Source organism: Brassica napus, chromosome C2 (genome assembly GCF_020379485.1).
Source record: "Brassica napus cultivar Da-Ae chromosome C2, Da-Ae, whole genome shotgun sequence".
NCBI lineage: Eukaryota > Viridiplantae > Streptophyta > Magnoliopsida > Brassicales > Brassicaceae > Brassica > Brassica napus.
The window spans coordinates 42,912,538-42,931,699 of record NC_063445.1 but is presented as its reverse complement, the minus strand read 5'-3'; the positions used below and the strand labels follow the sequence as shown (position 1 = coordinate 42,931,699).

At 34.7% G+C, this 19,162-nt stretch overlaps 1 long non-coding RNA gene and 2 pseudogenes across 1 annotated transcript; 1 reads left to right on the top strand and 2 right to left on the bottom strand.

The window, feature by feature from the left end:
* Positions 1-3,559: 3,559 nt before the first annotated feature.
* On the bottom strand, positions 3,560-8,574 carry LOC125581808 (annotated as a pseudogene).
* A 2,028-nt stretch (positions 8,575-10,602) lies between these two features.
* LOC106388191 lies at positions 10,603-12,947 on the bottom strand. Its single transcript, XR_007319537.1, has 3 exons — positions 11,471-12,947; positions 11,205-11,390; positions 10,603-11,129 (listed from the first exon to the last, which is right to left on the bottom strand). It is a non-coding gene; the product is annotated as an uncharacterized LOC106388191 (long non-coding RNA).
* A 1,760-nt stretch (positions 12,948-14,707) lies between these two features.
* On the top strand, positions 14,708-15,892 carry LOC125582415 (annotated as a pseudogene).
* Positions 15,893-19,162: the final 3,270 nt, after the last annotated feature.

The window sequence follows — 19,162 nt, the reverse complement described above, 5'->3', positions numbered from 1 at the left end:
GTTTTAAGATTTGTTTTCATATCCGACTTAGATTCATGGTTGAACCTATAGACCCGATACATTGTATATAATCCGGTTCAGATTTAATGAAAAATTCGTGAATTAAAAATCCAATATAATCCGGTAAAAACTCAAAAACTCACCATTAACCTGCGATCTGATACCATTGATCCGATAAAACACAAAATATCTGATAGTATTTTTTTAAAAATGATTTAATCACTCATATATTTTTTAATATTACATAAATTGGTGATTCCTTAGAATTTGATGAAATTTTATTATGTTTCCAAATAAAAAATGATAATATAAAAAATTTATTGATATGACAATATTAGTTTATTTTCGTTATTAATAACCTATTATATGTTTATGTTTTTATGTTAGATTTAAAATTTGATTTTAAGATAGTTTTTAAAATATTCTTGAACACTCGTAATTGACATATCAATATTATGTATAAAATGACATTATACATGGAAAAATGATATTCAAATATGTATATGATATATATATGGTGTAGGATATATGATTTTGGTTTGTATTGAAAATATGTATAATATTCAAATAATATATTTTGAATATTGATACGTATATTTAAGAAAATAATATTTTCATGTTTGTTAATTTATTTATAGTTCATAATATGCTTATACTTATATTAAATTTAAAGTTAGTATATCTTCTAAATATATATATAGGTCCATCATTTATAGATTCATTTAGGTATATACGTATGCTCAAAAGCAAAACATTTATATGTCATTAATGAATTTTATTAATTCCTTGTAAAAATAAGAGTATTTTTTGAAAAAACTGCTATTTTCATTAAGAGTATAATTTGGAAATGATCATCTTTTAATGGTATTGATAAAGCCAATTCAAACATGTTCTACGCTACTCCTAGGCATATTATCCGAAACCCAAACCCGAACCCAAATAGAAAAGAAACAACCGGACCGAAAATTACAAAAACTTGAACGATTCCTATATTTCTAAATCCAAAACCTGAAACTGAACCGGAACAGAACCGAACCTAACGGGTGCCCGAATATTTTGAATATATTAAAAATATTAATTATTTTTAATTTTAATATATATAAAATATAATTTATAAATAAAAAATATCCAAAAAACCGAACTACCCGAATTACTTGAACCTGGATTATTCAAGTGTTTAACTCGGGTTTTTGGTTTGCGGGCTTTAAGCCCGAACCAAACCTGGATTATTTATAATTCAGTTCCACTTCTTGTTTTATAAAAAAAAAAGTAGAAACCCGATATGAATCCGACATTATTGCCCGAATCGAACCGATCAGAAAACTGTTCGGTTCCTAAACCGCCAACCCGAATAACCTAATAACCCAAAAACCGAATAAAGACCCGAACCGTAAACTCGAATGTCCAGCATTATTCTATGCAATAGACTTACTTCATCTATGACACTAAATATTCAAGCTTGTTTATGTAATATATTTCTTTAATATATAGTTGCGTTTCTGTACTTTGACCAGGCAAAGGTATAGGAAACGAATTACAAATCTTTCTCAACAAAATGATTATTTATAACAAACTATCACAAAAATAGAACATCTAACAAGATCACAGAAATTTTCAATGGTATGCACAAGAGTTTTGTTTGCACCAGATGCTTGTTGATATAATTTGAAGCCAAACAAAAATCTACCTTTGGAAATCCATTGTGGAGCTGGTCTTTGCTGCAACAGACCATATATATCAAAAAAACAAAATCTGTGACTTGCTCTCGAGTGTAACTCCCAGGTTCTAATCTATATTTTAGGGGAAATAAACATATTTCTTTTTATGAGTTGCAGGCATATGCTTATATAAAAAATTTCAAAATATTTGAGGCAATGTTTCATTGGGCTGTACCTAGATCCTCTTGGTAACTTCACTAACCGAGGCTGTAAATGCATACTTGGTACATTAATTAGAGTAAGAGACATTTCTAAACACTTGGACAAGAACTTGAAATATGAAAGTAGTTTCAAAGTCAAGATCAAGCAAACATGAAACAAGCAGGAACACATTAACAAGAGAGAATCAAGCACCTTACGACTCCTCACACAACGAAATCATGTGATTATCCTTTGCATGTCTGAGAATATATATGTGTGTATAGATATAGTACAATGATCTGTGGCTTTCATATGCTGAGCTGGCATTTGAGGAGATACTCTCAGAGACTTTGCCGTTGAACAAGAATCAAGCACAAGGTTGACGTTTACGGAGGGGGATAGCTTTGGATTTGGACTGAGTCGAGAGACTTGAGTGAGAGCAGCTGGGTTACAACAGTGTTCTTGAGGAGATCTCAATCCGTTGTGATTCAAAGTTGTATTAAGTTCTTTTACATTCAATAAATCATTGTTTGTGTTTGGGATTGAGTTTAGAGAGTTGATTGTGAGAGAATCTGTATCTAAACTCTATCAATTGGTGCGGTCGGATCGAATCTAACGAGAGAAATCAGATCATTGCGGTGGTGCTGTAGCTGATCACCGGTGATGGTTTGCGCACATGGATTTCATGGTTGGAGGATTTCAGGGACGATGAAAAAAATCTTGCTCAAAGCGTCATGGGCGACAATCACTGTGGTTGTTCAATAGTTGGGAAGCACTGAAGGAATCCTTGTGGTTGAGGTTTGGTAACAATGACTATCCAAAGTGGGTCGAGGAATCAACGAGACATTCAGAAAGGCTTAGAACAGTTGCCAAAGTGTCTGTCAGTGGAGCAAATTGCAAAGCCAAGGAGTTTCTAAATCTTCTGATCCTCATTTTCTGGTAACGAATCCACTTCGAATTGATGATCCGGAGAGTAGTCATCTTTTGGTGGTGCGAGCTTTCTTAGTTGACACACATGAGTTGCCAAAGTTTGATGGTTTTATTATGCCTTATGGCTGGATTTGTCGAGTGGAAAGATTGTTCAGAACTGGCTAAGATTTTCTTGGTGTCTCTGAGAGCCTAGAAGGGAGATGGATTAGATTGGTACAATGAAGAAAGGTCCAAAGAATCATTCTTGAGTTGGTCAAATTTTAAGAAGAGATTACCTGCTCACTTTGCTCCAGCCAAGATGTGATACTGCCCAAGGAAACAGTATCCACGAGTGCTAAGAAGACAGAACTTGGTTGTGTCAAAGCATCATCTAACAGAGATTCTCACCGCACAAGTGGTTCACGAAATGAATTGTGTATAAAAAGCTACAACACCATTGGAGAAGATTGATTATGTGGAAACAACTGATACCTGCCACCATCTCAACAAGCGGAGAGCAGTAAACAACTTCAAACACCTGTGTTACCGTTATGACGTTGGCAGCGGTGCTTTCCATAACAAGGAAGAATCTTATGTTTTACAAAGCAAGAGGACGGATGAATTCACACCAGCTTCTACATGTGTCAAGCCAACACATCAAACAAGATCTGTTACTGACAAATTTGGTGCTAACGTGGATTCTGCGGAGTTGCTAGGATTGGCTGATGCTATTTTTTTTTTTTACATTCAGAACATGAGCAGATTACACATAAGAAGAAGCGTTACAAATCTTGGTATTTCAAATACAAATATGAGGAAAAGGATTTCCAAAACGTAGAGAAGAACAAGGGAATGGGTTATGCGGCTTTGGAGACCTTGGGTGCCTTGTGGAGTATTATAAGAAAAGATGGTGCTGCTGTGAATAAGAGTTTGGATGTTCGTGTGAGAAAGACAGAGAATGAGTCGGCGTTGAGATGTAAAAAGTTTCAACTTACAAGACCAAGAAGATTACTAACGGTGAAGCTATGCTTTAACGAACCAGTGAAAGCGAAGGTTAGTTTGTTGACTCCAGAACAGAAACGAGTTACACAAAGATTATCCATATGAAGTATCACAAGACTTGGACTTTCAAGTACAAACAAAAGCATTTACTGCTACATCATTGTCGTGGTTATGTTTGGAAGCAGGAGCCTGTGTGTTGGTTCAATGTTTCTTGTTTGCTATACTGGTTGAGTATACAATATGGGATTTTGCCGCTTTAAAGAACAGAGAGCTATGCAGAAATTGGGGGTACAGTAGAAAAAATAGCATCAACCGTGAGCAGGGACCTAAGAGACTGTTCCATTGCAGAACTTTACGGGTTATAACAATGGCGCTACTATCAGACGATTCAGCTGCATGTGAAGTTGTCACCATGGCAACTGAGTACATTGTTTGGGAGGTTTATACAGAGGTGAAGGCGCTGCAGTTACAAACTATAACTGGACTTGTGTTTCAGGAGTATGTAGCTGGCATCAAAAATAAAAATGTTGTGCAAGAAACACCGTGGCAGGGAAGAGATGCCTTCCGAGTTCAACTGGATTTGTCAAGGGAGCTTTATAAGAGTGTTGTCACAAATCTTGAAAGGAGGCGCTTACAGTTTGTGCATGGTGCTGCGATATTTCAAGTGAAACATAAGTTCAGAATTGGAGTTGAGAGAAGCTGGTGCTAGTCTACAAAGGGAAGCGTTCGTAGTGCTCTGTGGCTCTACGGTTGGCAGAAGTATTTGGTGTTTGCTATGAATTGGGAAACAGGATAACTAGTTATTTCTGTATCAACAGGCTTGACTAAAAAAAAATTGTGTTATTATCTTGGACAAAAGGATTATGTACTTTTTATAGTGGAACCTGTTTTATTGCCATGAAACGAGAGTTGTGTTTATAAATTGTATTTATGTTAAATGCATCAAAGGTAAGGAGATGACACCCACAGAAACAGATCAAGCAAGGATCAGCCGAAGAGTTACTAGATCATTTTCTAAGAAAAATTCTCTTGGAACCTAATGCACACACTGAAGAAATTCACTTAGAACCCAATGCACACACCATCCAAGACATTTTTGTTTCAATCAAACTACCATCAGCAAAACAAAGCAGTTGCACCGCAAAAACATAAAAAGACTAAGCAATTGGAATCAAAACCAGAGAAATATAGAGCGGTTGAAATTCGAGACTGCAACTTAATAATATAGAAAAAGGTTCAACAGAAACGAGAGTACATGGCTCAAAAATAGAGCCAAACATAAAACCGATACTGAAATCAGGTCTTAAGCCAAAATCATGCAAACATAACAAGATTAGTCGACTTCCTCAATCTTGGGGCCAGCACCTCCGGTAGAAGGAGGAGCTTCATCGTCATCCATTCCAGCGGAGCCACCTGCCTCACCACCAGCTCCTTGGTACATCTTCGCAATGATGGGGTTGCAAACACTCTCCAACTCTTTCATCTTGTCCTCAAACTCATCTGCTTCAGCAGTCTGGTTACCATCAAGCAATTGGATAGCTTCCTCAACCGAGTCCTCAATCTTCTTCTTGTCTGCTGCAGGAAGCTTCTCACCGATCTTGTCATCACGAATGGTGTTCCTCATGTTGTAAGCATAGTTTTCGAGAGCGTTCTTGGCCTCAACCTTCTTCTTGTGTTCCTCATCCTCAGACTTGTACTTCTCAGCCTCTTGCACCATCTTCTCAATCTCATCCTTAGAAAAACGACCCTTGTTGTTGGTGATGGTGATCTTGTTCTTTTGGCCAGTGGTCTTGTCCTCGGCAGAGACGTTGAGGATACCGTTTGCATCAATATCGAAGCAGACAGTAATCTGAGGGACACCACGTGGAGCAGGAGGAATGCCAGAGAGCTCAAACTTTCCGAGGAGGTTGTTGTCCTTGGTCCTAGCTCTCTCACCCTCGTAGACTTGGATCAACACACCAGGCTGGTTGTCAGAGTAAGTGGAGAACACCTGCTCTTTTTTAGTTGGGATAGTTGTGTTCCTCTGGATCAAGGTGGTCATGACTCCACCGGCAGTCTCAAGACCGAGAGAAAGAGGAGTAACATCCAAAAGAAGAAGGTCTTGCACCTTCTCATTCCCTTCACCGCTCAGAATAGCACCCTGAACCGCTGCACCATAAGCCACATCCTCGTCTGGGTTAATAGACTTGCAGAGCTCTTTACCGTTGAAGAAATCTTGGAGAAGCTGCTGAACTTTAGGGATACGTGTAGAACCACCGACAAGGACAACATCATGGACAGTGCTCTTGTCCATCTTAGCATCACGCAGACACTTCTCAACCGGCTCCATACACTTCCTAAAAAGATCCATGTTGAGCTCCTCGAACCTAGCACGGGTGAGGGCAGAGTAGAAATCAATTCCCTCAAATAGAGAGTCAATCTCGATGGTGGTTTGAGCGGTGGAAGAGAGAGTCCTCTTCGCTCTCTCACAAGCTGTCCTCAACCTCCTAAGCGCTCTTGGGTTACCGTTAATGTCCTTCTTGCTCTTGCTCTTCCTCTTAAACTCCTGAACGAAGTGGTTGACCATTCTGTTGTCAAAGTCCTCACCACCAAGATGGGTGTCTCCAGCAGTAGCTTTCACCTCGAAAATACTCTCTTCAATGGTCAAAAGAGAAACATCAAAAGTACCACCACCGAGATCAAAGATCAATACGTTCTTCTCCCCAACACTGGTCGCCTACTTGTCAAGACCATAGGCAATGGCTGCTGCAGTGGGCTCGTTGATGATACGCATCACATTCAAACCAGCAATCACACCAGCGTCCTTTGTGGCTTGACGCTGAGAGTCATTGAAGTAAGCTGGAACAGTGACCACATCGTTCTTGATGGTGACACCAAGGTAAGCTTCAGCGATCTCACGCATCTTGATGAGAACCATGGAAGAGATCTCCTCAGCAGCAAACTGCTTCTCCTCTCCTTTGTAGCTGACAACAATCATGGGTTTGTCGGCAGGACCAGGAATGATCTTGAATGGCCATAGCTTCATGTCGCTCTGGACAGATGCGTCACTAAATCTCCGACCAATCAATCTCTTTGCATCTGTAATAATAAAAGACACAAAAACAAGTTTACTCAATCATTCCAATTATTCAAAGGTCAATCAAAACAACAATTAAGTACATGAAAAAAAAGAATTCAATTTGAGTTTCGTAATAATCGATGACATGACAGAGCTTAATCAATCATTCGAAAGTTAACCAAAACAACAATAAAGTAAATTAAATCGAAATCAATATGAGCTTCGTACAAAACCCTATAAAATCACAACTTTTGTATTCAACTTGGATCTTTTTATAAACCCTAAAGATAACAACGTACGTATTCCACAAAGATCTTTCTATAAAACCCTAAGATTCAAAACCGAATATGCAACACAGATCTAGCTATAAGATCTAATAACCACAGCTTTCGAATTCAAATTAGACAAGGAAATAGAGATTACGTACCAAAAACAGTGTTAATCGGGTTCATGGCTACCTGGTTCTTAGCGGCATCACCAATCAACCGCTCGGAGTCGGTGAAGGCGACGTAAGACGGCGTCGTCCTGTTTCCCTGATCATTAGCGATGATCTCAATACGGTCGTGTTGCCATACTCCGACGCAAGAGTAGGTGGTACCGAGATCGATTCCGATAGCTGGACCTTCTCCTTTACCCGCCATTATCAGATCGACGAATTAGCTTTCGAGGCGGCAGTAAGGGAAGTAGGTTTGAGTTTGTGGTGTGCAGAGAGAGAGAGCTTGTTAGGGTTTGAGTTTATATACGCATGAGGCTTCGTGTGTTCCAGAATGTTCGATCAGTGTTTTTGGGCCGTTTGATTGATCTGACGGTGCTGAAGAGATGAGGATTTTTTTCAAATTTGACCCCGTGGAAAAGGAAAAATAAAATGTGCAAACCAGAAAAAGCACAATTGGTGGGAACGTCCACATGGTAGTCGGCTTATTATTTGCCACTTGCATACGCAGAGTTGTAGGTCCTAGTAAAATTCTTTGAAATATTATAATTATTTTCTCAATAAATTTAAAGAAAAATGAGAAATTGGCCCAAAAATCCCAACTTACAAAAAAAAAACCTTCAATTTCAGTTGAGCCACAAATTTTTTAAAGTTGTTCATTTAAATCTAACTTTTGTTGCTCAAAACATTTTAGATACATGAAAAGTCAACATTAAATCGACTTAATGGCTGACTTTTTGTGTTTCTAAAATAGTTTAAGGTCCGACTGGTTTCTTCGATATCACACGCAAACGCAGTTTTAGCGGTTGGTAGGGGGCGTTGACGTTTTACAACAATTACAAAATCGCTTCAAAGCGCTCCAAACACCTTACAATCATAAGATGGCATGCTAACGTTTGCGGCTGCGAACAATTGTAGATGGATACATATAAAAATCTTTTCTAAAATTATTTTTAATTTCAATTTGAAAATATTCTCTCAAAATTTCTAATATAAATCTTCAAAAAAATCTTATTGATATTATAACTTTCATTTAAACTACAAAATAAATAATGTAATATTTTTATTAATTATGTTATACTAATAAGTATTTTATTTTATCATAATAATATGTTTTTGATATTTATAATGTTATGTGTTAATATTACTAATTTATTATTAAACCGCTGCAATATCTAATAATCAACAAGTAACAAATACGCGTAAATGCACAATTTCTAACGGATGTACCAGTTGTACAAATCGCTTAATAACACTAGAAACCGCAATCACCCACATCCGCAAATTCTCGCAACCGCAACCAATGCGTTTCAACCAGCCAGACCCTTAGTCAACAAAAGTTGAGGTTTAAAATGTATAATATTTGGAAAGATTATAGATTAAAATAGTTTAAACAGAAGTTTATGTTTTTTTGGTTTGTTTTGAAAAATTAAACATTTACTAAATAATTATTTTAAAATACGGTTAATTTCATCAAACCATAACATCGTTCGTTTTTTCTGTTATACATTGATGATATGGATTATATGTGAAATATAAATTTGCTTACAATTTGTGTAACATTTTTTGTTAATTGATTAGATGAAAATGTCATTTGGGTGCTTTGTTAAAAATGAATGATCGAAAGTGTTAGGTGCTAATCGTTCGGTGACTCAACGTTTACCGCATAGAACGATTAATCGAATGTCTAGATTTCTTTTCAACAATGAACATCTAGATTATTATCGGACGACTAATTACACGTATATTATGTGGCCTAAAACAAAAGTTTTATGTGCCTTATAGAAGGGACAGACCTCGTATCTTCTGTTTGTTAGCTAATAAACCATATTTCACTTACAAAAATTCTGTTTGATCAACTGTTACCGGTGGCGGATCCGGGCAAATTATTTGATGGGGACACACAATACATACATTTAATAATATTAAATTCATAATAATATAATTTTAATTGAAACTGTTCTAAAATATTAATATATATATGAAATCTGTTAAAAATATTAAGTTTTAAATAAAATATAATATATAGTAACTGTTACAACTTATAACACGTTTTATGAAGTTATTTTTTTAGAATCTACAAATGTTATTAATCAAACTATTAAAATTCTACAGTCAACACTAGTCAAATATATATACCAGGGGAGCCTTGATGATAATTTTTTTTTTGACAACTTCGATGATAATATATGTTCTAGTGAAATTAACTTAATTTTATGGTCTTCTAGAATAATGTATTCACCTAACATAAGAAGAGAAAATTGCCACAAATACCACGTTTATAATACCAACTAGGATATTCCGGCACTACCCGCCGGGTTGGAACGTTATTTTTCTTTTCAATTTAGTTAGTTTCATTTTTCATCTGTAAGTTGTTAGTCCAATCGAGTTTGAATTATTAGATCTTGCCAATTAAGAATTGAGGGTCGTGAACTAATAATCGATCTTATGAGTACATATTAATAGATCTCAGGATGTCATGTCATGTCAGAATTATTAGGTTTTAACGACCATCCAAAAACACCGACTCGCTCCAATAAAAATAAATATAAATCCATCTTATATATGGATTCATCTTATTTCTTATTTCTTACTTTTTTGCTTTGCAGATTATCCTTTTAGTGGAAAATAAAATGTTAAATAGGTATGGAAATTATTTTGATTAATTTATATACTGAACTATATTTAAAATCAAATGAACAAATAATTTAAAAATTTAAGCCACTTATTTTAAATTGTAAAATTTTTAAAGTTAATTTTGGTAATTAATATTAATTTTAGTTCGTTATTGATAAATGATTTAAAAATTGTAACTAATTATTTTAATGATACCATAACATCATATACAAAATAGATGTAAATGCTAATATAATTTTTTTTTGAACTTAATATCATTTTTTTGTTGTAACAGGCTAATATCATTTTTTATACATGTCAAATATATGGTTCGAGTTTTCCGAATGTTCTTGCCGTGTCATTCTTACTCAGATAACTCTCTCTTTCTCCTTGTCAACGCTGCTGCGAATCCTCCATCTTCTTCCTCGTAGATGTTTAAACCATGCTTCTGTTTACGGTTCGTATTCTTTGACTTTGGTGCAGCGAAGGATTGTGCATCTTTGAACCGACTAATTATTGTTTAAATTAAAAAGCGGTATAAGGGTGCCCGAAATTTGTTGATAGATGATTGAAAAGAGTTATTGACCAACTGAAACAAAGTTACTTTCGCCTGCATAGCTATAAAGTATTGAAAATTCTGGATGTTACGGGCCGGTTTTCTTCATGTACTGATTGATTTTGCTAAGTATCAGATTAATTCTCGTAAAAAAACGGACGGAATAATCAATATTCTGGTTAATGTTTGAGAATATTAGATTATGCTTTCCTAGGAATAGGGAACGGTGTTTGAGAACATGATATTAATATTTTTAAATGCAAAAAGAAAACTGATATGACTAAAATGTTCTAAACAAAAAAACTGGAAATAAGTTACAATAAGAAAACTGGAAATAATAAAAGCAGAAACTTTGTAGTACTCAAGACGTAATAGTGTCTGGAAATTTATTTAAAAACTAATGCATAGAAACGCCATCTTGTCTTGCAACCTAAGCACCCCTTGATCTCTTAACGTTTTTAATCATTCCGTGTCTTCTCTGCAGAACACCAATCTTCCTCCACAGGTGCCCCCTCTCCTGTGCTGCTTCCGTCAACAGAGTTGTCTCGTGGATCTGATGCCTCACCTCTTCCACCTTCAACATCACCATTACCAACACGATTACCACATTCACAGTGTGCTCTTAAGTCCAATACTGTGGTTTTTTTTTATTGCTCCAGCACCTGGCATATTATCTTCAGGGTTGTCATTCCCACCCTGTCAATGTGTTTCCTGATAAGTATAACCAAGGAAATAAAATTTCATAGATCTAGACATTTCTAAAGAACTCACATGAACCTCAAAATTACGCTGGGGAGGGCGCTGGTTGTTGTCGAGAATGCAAGACACGGTGAAGCTCTGATGTTTTGCAGTGAAGTTGAAGTGAGGTAGGTTCAATTGGAAGGTTAAAGTGCTCCCAATAATCTCCTCTAAGCATTGTGGAAGGTCACAATCCTGTGGCTCTTGCACACCTGCGGTCTTCATAAGCGAAAGAATGTGAAAATATTAGTAACCGTTTCCTAAAAAAATAAGAACGTGAGTTATCTAATGATACCAACAGCGTTCACTTCATTGCAGGAAGCCCATGTGAATGATGTAAATCCACCCTGCAATTCCCGGTAGCACTTGGAGCAAGAAATGTAGAACCATCCATTTAACGGCGTACCTGAGGTGGAGATTTCAGGCCGAAGTCATTAAGCTCTGCTACCATTTGATTAATCTTCTTAACACCCCCATATTTTGTAGGGATGGAGGTCAAGCCTTTGCCCCTGCCCCTGTCCTAAATAAGAACCGCTTTCAGTCAGTGAGTTGGACTATTAAGGTATTCTCTGTGTTGTAGAAAATAGTGGTCAAAGTCATTACCTCTCAAGATAACTTGTACCTGCACAATTCTCATTATCAAAATAGAAATGAATTGCAGAGGTTGCATTCAGGAAGCCGACCTGAAACAAAACTTCAGCAGTTAACATTTTAAGACCAGCTATATGGACTGGTTTTCATCATTAAAAACAGTGTTGACACTACTAACTTTGCTCATGATGTCTGCAACAAACATTGCAAACATAAGTGTTAGGAGCATCTGCTTAAATGGAGAACATACGGTTAAAGTATGAGTTGAAAGTTGTTATACAAACCAGCCAAATCCACGTTAGTGTTAGCCAAAGCCTTGAGTTGATCATACATTTGTAAACGAAACTTCTCTGTAGGATGATTCACTGTCGGTTCCGTGACCTCGACAAAGCTTGTGTGGTCAGTGAAACATATAGAAACTGGTGCGTCGGAGACTTTGACGTGGCTGTTGCTTCCAGAGACATCAATACTACGAACCTCGTACATCCCTCGTTTCTTCAAGAGATTTCTGAAAATATTAAGCGATGGAACCTTGAATCAAAATCGACTGAAAAAAAAACAGAGTAAATAAATTTTGGTTAGTTTGAAGTTCAATCCAAAAACAGATATTGGGAATAAGATTGTTAATAGGTACTTTCTCGTTGACTGTTTGAGAAAGACATAATAAGTGGAAAGACATTCAAAATCGTTAAATAAGTGGAAAGAGCTGATAAAAGAGGGTGGTGGTTCGCCGGAGTTACATGCTCGTCAAGGAGAAGCATGCGGACATCCATGAGTTGGCAGCCTTTCTTAACATTTCTTGCCTCTTAGAATCTCTCGGCTGTGTTTGAACAGTGTTTAGCTTTAAAATCGGGGAGAAGAGTAAATGATTCGCCATTGATCGATTTGATGCTTGACAGAGGAAGACCTTTGGGATTTCGTTTTGATAGTACTGTTCATCCTAGGCAACAAAGCCATTTATAGGTGAAGCTTCAGGCGATTACTTTGGAGGATGTTATGGTCGATTTAATTCGAGAGAGTGGGAGGAGTGGTGCAGAAAATCTTAATGCTTGGATCAATGTTTTCAAGTGATGATTAATGAAGATATTACAACGACGACCGTCTTTGGTGGTGAGAAGCAAAGAACTACGACGTTTGACTCTCTAACTCCACCTGCTAAAATTGAACAAACCCTAAATTATATGGGCTTTTTTAAATTCCTTGTTGAAAATCAAAAATTACGTTTGAAACTATTTTTTAATTTTTTAAAATATTTATTTATATATTTATTAGAATCATAAATTTCACATTCCAAAAACCTACCTCAAATGTTAACTCTAAACCTTAAGTCCAGATTAGTTGACCCTAGGGGTATAAGTGTTTTTTACCCTTCATTAAAAATGATGATAAAAGTGATTGGTGTAAACATGAAAATAATCTAAACTTAGGGTTTAGAGTTGAGGGTTGAGATATGATTTTTGGAATGTGAAATATAGGATTCTAATAAAAATATAAATAAATACTTAAAAAATATAAAATAATTTTTAAAAATACGTTCAAAAATAATTTTTTGCTTTTCAAAAATAAATTTTGAACAAAACATTTGAAACCAAAATTAAAAAAATTATACAAAGTTCGAATTTGAAAAAATATAATTCGAAAACATAAAAAAAAATATTTTTAAAAATTTTCATTTTTTTATTTTTATATTTATTTAAATAATTAGTTGTTATATATATATAGAGAACACGCGTATAAGAGTATTTTGCCACTTAACGAAGAATGTATTTGTGAAATGTCTCTTTAGTGGTGGTAATCATGAATAATTGTAATAAGAAAATGATAAACATGAAAATTCCCCAATTTTCTTTTACTCCTGTGTCATTGTTCCTAAAATTATTTTAAAAGAAAATAAAATTCCAATATATGAATAAGAATATATTAGCATTTTATATCAGAGTATTTGTAAGTTTTTGTACAATATTTGTTGATCTTGAAATAATTTGTAATAATTAGATATAGTGTCCCTACATTTTACAAAGAGAGAGATATGTATATACAATAACTAAAAGGAGGATATGAGCTTCATTGAGCCTATCCACGTCAGCATGGAAAATCATTCAATGAGATGAGTTAGTTTTGCCACGTCAAGAGGTGGTGAAACTGGGTCTTTCGTGTGAGCTGTTTTAAATCTTAAAATTAATTTGGCCCATATCAAGCCCACGTCGACAAACCTTTTTTTTTCATTTAAAGCTTTGAGTCCATCTTTCAGGACTCTTCCACTTTGTCCTCTCTGTTCTATTCTCTGAATTTTCAGTTACTTTGAGCCACTTCTTATCAATTAATGATGATCTTTAAATTTTTTTTGAATGTTCCGTTCCTCTTCCCCTTGATCCTCTTCCTATATAAAGAGCTATAACCTACTCTGAATAGTTACATCCATGGCTATCAAACCAATTGAAAGGTCAAAATTTTCGTTTTTCATCTTCTTTTTCTAATGACGAGGTTTATGGTGCCGTTTTCTCTTCCTAAGTTACTATATTCGAAAGGAAGAGCTAATCATGCATCAAATGATTGTCTGAACCTCTCTGCGTATCTTTCAATATCAGTGACGCCTTCGCTCCTCCTCTATAGGTAATTCTCCAGTAGCTTTTCCCATTATATAGGTATAATCCTAAATCTCACAAGTTTTGGATATGCAGATCCAGCTGTTATATTAACTTTGACAGTAATTCACGCCAAGAAAGAAATCTCATAAGATTCTAGCATAGTAACCCGTCGTCTGGTTTTATGATTTTTATTTGGGGGATTATTAGGATTCACCGTGATGGGCCATGAGAGAAGATATACTTCTGACCTGAACAAGTGAAGGTTGTGATCAACTCTTGTGATGTCACATATATGTGAGTTTATAATTTCGAAAACTTCTCTATTACAGTGAGAGAGAGACAGTGTGAGAGCTTTTTGTAGATGTTATGAAAGTTCTTATGATTGTTGTTTGATAAATTATTGCAGATTGTCACCACTCTTGAGATTTGTGGTGTTAAGGAAATTGTTGAGATTCCTTCTGATTATCATGGCTTCAATACATCATTGTGATAAATTTTCAGTGTGAGATTGTTGAACACTAAATCTCTGTTCCTCTTCACCTAACCATATGATTTTGCTTATATTAATTGCAGAACGTGTGAAGGAGATTATGATGGATTCGAAAGGTGGTAAAAAGAAGTCTAGAGTAATAGTTCCTTATCTTATGAAGCCCCCCTTGGTTACAGCTTTGAAGATGTTTGTCCTAGCAATGGAATCAAGAAACTCAAATCTTCTGATTTCTACAATGCAACTCAAATCTTCTGTTTGGTTACATCTTATGAAGCCCCCTCCTAATATAGTTTAGCTTTCTTCAATTCCGACTTTATAATTTACTTTTTTCTAAGATTTTTTTCTGCTGATTCCTGATGGTGTTTATGGCTTATCCGCAATTGTTTTCGAAGGTTACGAGAAGCGGCTTGAGGTTTCTTTCTTCGAGCCAAGCATCTTTCAATACTCCAAGGGACGCTGTGCCCTGACCAAGTCCCAGCTGGACGAAATACTCACCTTCATGCATGCAAGATCGTGTCCCCTTTCTACAACGATCACTTGATGGGAAACGATGAGACTAACAAGGCATGTCTATGCTGCCTCTGCTCAGTCCCCAGTCCCCTAGCAACTGCAACAACAATGTCTACACAAGGTATTTTACGAGAAAGAAAGTGGCAAGACCGGATCAATGACTGACAAGTCTGGAATCAGAAATGCAATCTCCACTATCCTTGTGACTCTGAAGATGGGTTTGGGTACACTAGCTTCAAAGATGTAGGTTATGAATTCAACACTATCCACCTATCAAGGGTTTTGTCTTGCTAGGAGCCCAAGAAACTGTAGCCGTACACTTGAGTGTTGGAATTAACGAGTACAAGCCGGAGATCAGTGTAGGCTTGGAAGATTATAAATGCATAGCGACAGACATTTTGGCCTTTAGGCCAAGAGAGTGGAATAGTCATGTATCAGACGTTTGAGAAGTTTGGCAAGTTTTGTGGGTCACCTAGATCTACCGTAAGTATGGCTGGAGCAGCAACAATAGCTGCAGCAGTAAGGACAAGCAAAAACTTTGAGATTTTTAGTGTATATTAATTTATAGAGTATTAATTTAAAGAGGTTATACTGTAGATGTAAAGAACTTTGGGGAAACAAAATAATATGCAGTATCATTACGAGTAGGTATGTTCATATTATTGTGGTTTGATATTTTTGTTTAGCTAACAAATTAAAAAAAAAATACTTGCAAAAAATCTTTAAAAGGATGAGCATACGGGAAATAATTTACAAAGTTTAGCTTGAGTAAACAAATAAACAATGATATTTGATAAATTATATACACCGTAAGTGTGTGACAAACAAAATTATACACCTTAAGTTTTTAAGTTTGGCTAAACATATACACCATGTCGGCAAGTCCACATTTTTATAAAGATAACTTATGACAATTTACCAAATATCAACTGTAATTTGATCTTTATCATAAAATATTTATCCCAAATGATTTTATCTAAATATTATTAAATTCTGGAAAAAGAAGAACATAGATTCAGTAATTTAAATCAAGCCATTTCCCACATTTTAATAAAAACACAAAACCTTGACAATAGTTTGTCATTACCAAACATCCAAATAGTTTGTCATTACCAAACATCCAAATAGTTTGTCATTACAATAGTTTGGCAAGGATGCAGATCACCCGGTTTGGTTTACAGAATCACTATGAGTCTGTATAGTTGATGATAAAAAAAAAAAAAATTTGTCATTACCAAACATCCAAATAGCTGTGCCATGGTTCCTCTTAAGTGTAGCATATTAACCGTATGATTTTCCTAAACGACTAAACCCTTTTTACGGTACGTAACATGTATAAAATTAAAAAAATTATTAATTTATTTAATTAAGTGTAAGAATTTTGAGCCAATGACAAATGCAGAGTCAGGGGCGGATACACGTAAAGAGGTGTGGGTTCAATTAACACCTCAAAAATAAAGAAAAAATTGTGGTTTGTAAACCATAACATAAATAAGTCACATCGTAGTTGGTCAGAAACATTTCTCGGTTTTAGTCGTTATAATTTCTGCAGAACTATTTAAGATATGTTAATGTAATTTTTAATACTAAAACAAGTAATATTGATTTTTTTTTAAAAAAGGTTTTTTAACAATTATTTTAGGTATAATTACAAGATACACATTATATATGATATAATAGTAAAATATATAATATTTCTATGAAAAAACCCGGGCGTAGCCCGGGGCAAGCCCTAATACTTGTAATAATTAGATATAGAGCTTCTACATTTTATAAAGAGATATGTATAGTGGTTAGACACATCTCATTTAAATAAACTAATAATACAAATTTAATTTAAATCTTTAATTTACTTTTAACTAAAAATGCCATTAGGGCTCATATTTCACACCAATTTTATCTAAGTATTTTAAATATTCAATTTAGAAATTATAAACTTGTCTAATTATAATAAAAAAATAAAATGTAATTATTTAATTTCTGTCAATGTTTATTTTAGTTTAACTATACCAATAAGACACGTAAAATTTTTAAATTCCACTATGAAACATTAGATATTTTTAAAAAAATTATTATTATTAAATCATCATTTTTTTATTTTTCATATTATATGTTTATCAACTTTTACACTTAAAGTTGTTTAATGTTATGATATTCAACCTTAATTTCGTTGCGGATAACTAAATTTCATAATATAATGTTAAAATTTAATGGGCTATTTTTATTTTATCGGTGTGAATAATTTGATATGTTTGTTTTATTGAGATCATCTAGTTTGATTTCTATTATTAGGTTACTTTGTAATATGTTTACTCGTTTAGATTGTGCCAATATTTCTTTTCTCATATCAGTATTGGGTCTGTTTGATGTTTTCTTTTAAATTCATGACATAATATTTTAAAAAATTGACACATTTATTTAGGTATAATTACCCTAGCTTCACAAATTCAATTTTCGGGTTTAAATCGGGCTATAAATAGGTTTATATGTTTACACAGGAGCAAAATAAAAAGATTCAATCTTTTTGGATCAACACCTCTTTCTTTGAAGATGTTTTGTCATGACACTCAGAAACTCCATAAAAAGGAAACATGTTATTTGATACTCAATTTGCTGCATGTATGCTTTGTTGATTCAGCATGCTGAATCATGTTCTATTGTCATATACCTCATTGGTTTTGAAGATCCTCTTCGTTTTGAGCTTGAAACGGGGTATGTTCCTCTTTATATTCTTCTTCAATCTTTCCCTTATAATCTTTGGTTCTATGTTTTCAGTTTTGTATTTAAACCATATCAGGTACACTGGTGTTGGTGAGGCAAAGCAAGAAATTGTTCTACTAAATTAAATCCGAGAGCAAATCAAAAGAAGCCCCTCTTGTATGGTTAAATGGAGAACATAGCTGCTTTTCTTTCTCTAGGCTTGGTTTATGAAAATGGTAAATATAAAATCTTCCATTTTTTTTTTGCTCAAAAAAAAAATCTTCCATTTTTTAACTTATATTCAGTGACTTGTTTGACTTGGGGAAATCATGTCTGCTTGCTTTCACGGTTGAGGCCTACAATAGAAATATCCCTTCTTTGAAATCATATTCATGATGCTCAATTAAATTTATCTTGATCTTTTGAGTGGTGAGACTTGTTTTGGGTGAAAGATTTTGGTGACAAGTGTTTGAATGTGCGTACTCAATATCTATCATTTTAGTTTTTCTTCTCTTTTATATTTGTGAGTTTTAAACGTCATATGCTGCCATGTCTCTTTTAGTGTGTTACTGGATTTATCAGAGAAGTCGAGACTATTTTAGTTATTTAATTTTGAATTCAACCTCCTCAATTAGAAAGGATTATGAATAACAATGATAAACCGGTTCCCAATTTTATTTCAGACTCTCAAACTTTAAAATATGTTGTTTAAATCAGGAAAACAAAGTTTTAATCTGTTTGTAACAGAAGCATGTGTCTCATCGGGTTTCAGTGGTGTAGGGATGATAATCGTAGCTGTGGCATCCTAATAAAGCAAAACTAATTGTATTGGTCACATTCCAGATTCCATGTTTGCTTTTCTTTTTAAATCAGTAGTGATAAGCTCTTGAGATCTTCCTGATTTTCAGTCTTCTCACGCTCGACGAACATCCTATATTATAAGCAATTAAATTCCAATTACACTTCTACATAACTATAGTCATTAATTAAATTTTCTATGTTTTAATTAGAGATTACTAAAATAGATAAGAAAAGAACATACTCCCAAGGAACGTCCCCGACCATCATCCAATCATCTTCCTAGTCAGCGTAATTTAGCTCGTGATTCTTCC